This window comes from Lonchura striata, chromosome 6 (assembly GCF_046129695.1).
Source record: "Lonchura striata isolate bLonStr1 chromosome 6, bLonStr1.mat, whole genome shotgun sequence".
NCBI classification, from domain to species: domain Eukaryota; kingdom Metazoa; phylum Chordata; class Aves; order Passeriformes; family Estrildidae; genus Lonchura; species Lonchura striata.
The window spans coordinates 58704298-58710756 of record NC_134608.1 but is presented as its reverse complement, the minus strand read 5'-3'; positions in this window follow the sequence as shown (position 1 = coordinate 58710756).

Below are 6459 nucleotides of genomic sequence, written 5' to 3'. Positions count from 1 at the left end.
TTATGTCACTAGTTTAAATAAAATAGAACAATTTGGCATCTGTAATACTCAAACTGACTGACTTAGTGTGGAACAGCAAGCAATTCCTTCAGCACAAGCCTAAACCAGAGGATTTCAGAAAAGTCAGCATCACCATGCACTGAGAGAAGCCACACCAGTCCAGGAATGCAAATATTTTAAAAGAAATATTGGCCTGTATTGTGTATTAGCCCCTGGCTGGCTTAATTTATCTGGCACGTGCACAACTCTGGCAGTAGCTGATTAAACTAGTCAAAAATAAAAAAACAAAAGAGGGAGGAAGTATATCATGTCTGCACTGTTGTTTTTATATTCATACCCCTTCTGTGTCATGGAACGAGATGCTGACAGTGGTACTTAGTCACCTGTTATGTCTGTTGATTATATGCTTTGATCTAAAATTTATTTTGCTCTTCTTGGCAGCTGAGCTGCTTCTTAAGCCATTGATAAAACCTGCTTAATAAGCACTTGCAAAACCACTGACATCACCACAAACTCTGCGCTGGTGAGATCGTGACGTGATGCCCATAAACCCAAAAGGGCTCCAAGCAAAATGTTTTTTTTTTTTTGAGAAGCAGGTAACAAGCAGATTTCTTCTTGCTTGGGGTAGTTTAAGTCTGGTGCTTCCTTGTATTTCTTTGAAATGCATCAATATGGAGAGGACAGTTCAAATAGCTGCTTTCCTGTGATGAATTTGTATCTTGCCATGCTTTTCTGTGTATTGAGCCTATCAGAAACCTTGTTTCTTCTTCCTTAACTCTGTGTGTAAATGCAATTTTCTTGTCATAGAACAGTTTGGAGAACAGAGCCATTACCTTGTCCTGAGCTGACTCTCAATGCCTAAACAGAGCCAACAGCTTGCCATGAGAACACAGGGACATAAAATGTGCTCTTTGGGGGGTTTGAGCCCTTTTGGGGGCTTTTGTTTGGTTTTTTGGGGGTTTTCTGCAAAAGGCAAAGCTTTCTGGGCTTTTAGTTTGAGGATCCTGTCACTCATTAAATTCATGACTAATAAGAACCACTTAAAGTAATCTTAATATACAAACCTTGGCAGGGGGGAGTTATAATTTCTGGTAACTTGAGGATTTTATTGCAATAGCATTTTAGCACAATCAAGTATTTCCTCCTAAGCTGCTTGGCCATCTCTGGCCAGCTCTTGCTGTCACCAAGCTGCCCTGAGAGGGTTCCATGGTCCCTTGCTATCAGCTGCCTGGCAGGTCCTCTCATTCCATTAGTTTTGTCAGCATGGATGCAGCATCTTCTGCCAGCTTTGGGAGCTCTCCAGTCCTGGAGACCTGCAAGGCTGCAGGGTAGGAAAAGTGGCATTTTTTTATTAGCATTTCTTTGTCTGACAGCTTGCTTGATGTCCTGTGAAAGAGTTTAGGTAGTTCTTTTGAGCTTGGTGGGTAAAACTAAGTGACACAACACCATGAGGGATTGTCACCTCTTCATGGTCCATCTTCTGACAAAATACTGAAGTTTCCACATGCAAGATGTTGGATTCCCATAGAGTGAAATCATGTTTATTTTAATGCAAGAAATATGAATCAATGGAGATGCTGATTGTAGACCGACTACTGAGGTATTTAATTCTGAGTCTGGCTATAATAACAGATGGAGTTGCTGCTCAGATTGTCATTGAGTTCAGAATAGCTCTTCTGTCTTCTAACCTAAAGTGACAAGGAAGTTAGAATGTTTTTTTCTTCATTGACCCTGTGACTGTTCACTTGAAAATAGGAACAAAGTATTTTTATAAATTTTGTCCTATATAATTACGTGAGGGAAGACTTTATAAGCATCTTTGTTTTTGTAATCTTTTTAATTTTGATAAAGCCAAATCTAACAAAATTCCTGAGCAGATATTAAAAACCAGTTCAAATTTTACAATTAAAAAAAATTTAATTTACAATTTTTTTTTTTTTTTGGCAGAGGAAAGGCTGATTTAAGAATATAGGCTGCAGGACTGCTGGTTAAACTGTAAATTACAGAAAAGCATGTTAAGGCATGACATTGTTGCACAGCTAACGATCATTCTTTTTTTGGCTTGTTGCCTCTAGAGGCATACTAAAAAGGGGAGGAGAAGGGGGAGGTGAAGCAAGCAATTTAGAGCTTGTACTAAATAAATACTGATAGGTTTGAAAATGAAAAACAAACAAAAAAAAAAAAAAAGAAAAAAAACCATACACACACCAAAAAAAAAAAACAAAAAAACCAAACACAGTCCTCTAGAGACTCCCCAGCCCCTGGAAATGCAGGAGAGAAATACTCCCAGAACACAAAATGCTGCTCCCCATCAGGCCTGGGAGGTGTGAGGTGCCAGCCACTCCATCTGTCACCCTCTGGGCCATGGCACTGCCAGGAGTGTCTGCACAGCTCTGGGAGGGGACAGCAGGGGCTGCAGGAATGCTGGCAGGGAATAATACTCACCTGAAACTTGCTTTTGATGAGGGAAGGAAAAGGAATTTTCATGTATGTGTTAGGGGAGAAGGCAATGTGTTTTATCTCAGGAAGTTCTCAGTTGAAAAGACAACTTTGTGAGTTTTTTTCTTGCTTTCTTCTTGGGAAGGTTTTGGGCTTCCATGCAAGGTGATGTGATAAACATGAGAGAAAAAAAATCTCCACAATTCAAACATATACTTCATGTATTTTTAAAAATCAGTTGCAATAATTGTTCATCCTCATTACTGTACATGTCCATTACTATGAATTAATCTGATCTTTAACTTCTGGATGGAGAATATACACAGTTAAGTGGTATAAGAAAGTTAATTAATTGGAGAAACACTTAATAGTTTCAGAATTGTTCTTTCTCTCCTTGCTTGAGTTATGATAGTATCCCATGAAATAGTAAGCTAGGGGAAAAGAGATTTTCTTCCCTCCTGTCTACCACTTCTTGGACCAACCTCCCAGCTTTTCTGACTTTTCTGTGAGGAGCCCCTTCCTGCTTTCCCCAGCTGCCCTGCCCACCCACATACCCCCCTGGATCTGCAGTCACATCTGTCCTTGCTCTCCTGCCCATGGAGGCTTCAGCTGCTGCTTCTCTGCCTCCCACACATCTCCAGGAGTCCCAGGAGGTTTCTTTCCCTCTCTGCTTCACAGCATCTCTCCCTTCATCCTGTGACACTGCTCGTGCTTGCTGCTGCTGGCAGAGCAGCACTGAATTCTGCCAGTTCTAGATGAGGTTGAAAAATCTAATTTTATCTATGTTAACATGAGTCCGTTCCAGGTGGAACCGAAAGGACCTCAGCCTCCCTTTGGTATTGATGTAATTCAGTGCCCAGAAAATCAACATCCTTTTTTAAAGCTGCAGTGGAAAGAGATTCCAGTGAGCAGCCCCCAGTTCACAGGCAAGGAATTACACATTTTCAGGGCTTTGATGAGGCCAGCTATGTTGTAGTTTCATATGAAGGATCTTAATGAGAAGATGAAGCAGTAAATAAGCAACTGATGGTGTCATTCTGTATCATCTAATTTTTTTTTTTCTCGATGATGTTCCCACACATAGGGAGATTTAAATTTTTTAACTTTAGTATTTTCTAAATAATAAGTTGTCATGATTGATGTTTTAGCATCTAAAAAAAGGTGGAGAATTGAGATCATGGTAAACACCATTCTTAGCTAGATGCTGTTGTGAGCAATTTTACACTTTGACACTGGAGTAGTCATCTTGGATTGCACCACTGGCAGTCCTCTCAGATGACTGAGCCAAATCACTTTCCCAGAGTGTCTTAAAAATAGAAAATCTTGTCTACCACCATCTTCTGATTAGAAACTATTGTTTTACAGCTGTAAAAAAAAAAAAAAAAAAGGAAATGTTTCAAACTCAGATTGAAAACACACGTTCAGCTGGAGAAAATGCAGGGATAAATTCAACAGCTGTGGATTTGCTATATATTTAGGGCTATGACTATGAAAACTTGAAGTAGTATTTTTGCTTTGGGTTTTGTTCATGGCATTTGTTTTTGTCTTATTCCTTATATAAGCAGATTTTAGTAGAAACTTTTGAGTTTTTTCCCTCTCCTTCCAACATCAATGATGAATGTGACACGGTAACTGGCTGCAATGCACATGCTGAGGAGGGAGCCAGGAGTCAAACATTCCACATCAGTCTGCAAGATTAAAATGTTTGCAGTTTAGCATTTTACAGTTTTGATTGGAGTCTATCCAGATATTTGCATGCAAAGAATCATTGCTCAATGACAAATTGTCTTGATACAATCTGGTATGCCGGGAAATTTCCACTCCAGCATGCTCGTGTGCCAAGTGTGATACCTCTTGGGAATGATACAATAAATGATGTATTTTGGCCTTGAAAGATCACTGGACAGCAAAAGCAATTTTCTATAATTTGGAAGAATCACTAATATCACTAATCTGTATCTCCAATCAGAGATGATTATTGTCTTTACTAAGATTTTAATACAAAAAGCTGAAACCCTGAACTCTCTTGCAGGGTTTGTAGAATACTGCTACCCTTAGGAAGAAGGGTCTGTGTAAATAGCATTACTTGGGTTATCTATGCTCCAAAGTGCCATTCTGCAAATGTGCTACAAAAGTGCTAAATAGCAGTTTTTTCCTAGAAAGATCAGATACTACTGAGAAATTTTCTGACAGCTAGAAATTCCATTTAAAATCTGATCTTTTCTCCTTTATCCTGCATTTATCCTACCTGAAACCAACACAATTTCCTGCTCTGTACATACTATTGTAGAGTTTGTTAGTGGCACGTGTTTCTCAGGCTCACTCACCTCCCAGAGCTCTGCTTCTCATCAGAGAAGCACAGAGAGGTTATTCCACAAAGTTTAGAATAAACCTTGGGGAAGATGCAATACCTGTGAGGAATAAGTATATATATATATATATATGTGAGGAATAATCTAATGCTGAAGTGCCTCTGTAGGAACACTCTGTTTTAGGCAGCCTGAAAATAAGAAGTCCCCCAAGATCAGTCCGGAAGTTTTGGTATGAAGTTCTTCAGAGCTCCTCAATGAGCCAGACAGAGCTAGCAGTGATAGGTTTATTATAGCTTTCCTTTCCTCTTTCCTTTGCAGCAGAATCTGCATGGAGGAAACCAGGCCTGAAAGAGAGATGTGAAAATTAAGTGTATTTGTTGAATATAACAGTAGCATTCTTCTGCCTTTTTGATAAGAGAAACATGTCAGTTACATAAAATGCTGGTTTTTAAGTTGACTGGCTACAAAAGGAGTCAAATCAAGTTTTGAGGCTGCAGCTTTATTTTTCTTAACTGAACAGGTGATATCTGGAATTTCAGTACTAACTACAGTGGGAAGCTTTCAGATTATTTAATTCACTTGTACTCTTCACAGAGATTTTTTTTATTTGGCAGTAAACCAGCTGTAGGAACAAGGATTACGCTGTGTGTTTTGTGATGAGATTAAAATTAACATTTATGGCATTTCATGGTTCTGTTGGAATACCACTGACATCATGAAGCAAGTTGAAAAGACTTAACTTTTCAAATGACAGCTGAAGTCTTAACACCCAAATCTCTTTGATGATTAGATGAAATGTTCTTTGTTGGGAAAGAGCGATATGGGAAAGGAGAAAGGTGCTAGGGGGATTTAGGTCTCTGTCAACGTTTTAATTGCACAGCTCATGGCTTTTAGTCACTCTCCCTAATCTTGCTTTGTGCAAAACTTCTCTTTGCTTCCGTTACATCCTCGTGGGGCTGCTGCCTGCAAGTCCCACTAATGCAGGGGAGCAACCCTGTTAGTGCTACTTGAAAAAGAGCTGGGCTTCGTTTTGGTCTTGGTTTGGTGTTTTGGGGGGGTTTATTCTTTTTTAGGCACAGCGAAGGGAGAAGTTTTGATTTGAAAAATCACTTTGAAAAATTACTTTTAGGAGCTGGCAAGCAGAGGATTTTAAAGGTTTTGTCAAGTCCACTGTAGACTCCCACTCTGTGGGCTGCTGCTGCGTGTTGAGTTTTATTTTTTGGGCCAGTCTCAGTGGTGGTAGCTGTATGTCACATGGCTGCATTTGTTCCTTAAAATACTGGCCTCGTGAGGAAAAGAAGTGTCTTCGGTTTCAAGGGCTGGTTTTGTTTACCATTATCTCAATTTTCCACCTGTTTTTTAGATGCAAAAACATCAATCATGACAACTTATTATTTAGAAAATGTTAAAATTAAAACTTTTAAATCTCCCTATGTGTGGGAACATCATCAAGAAAAAAAAATTAGATGATACAGAATGACACCATAAATTGCTTTTTTACTGCTTCATCTTCTCATTGAGATCCTTAATATGAAACTACAACATAGCTGGCCTGTACAGAGACAGTGATAACACTTTTAACCTGCTCAATACCTTCCTCAAAACAGCAGGCAGACTCTGTCTGTCATGAAGCACTTTGGCTGTGGTAAGAACACAGAAACAGCTAATAAATCTGTCAGTCTATTAGGACACAGTTTTTAAGCAGGGA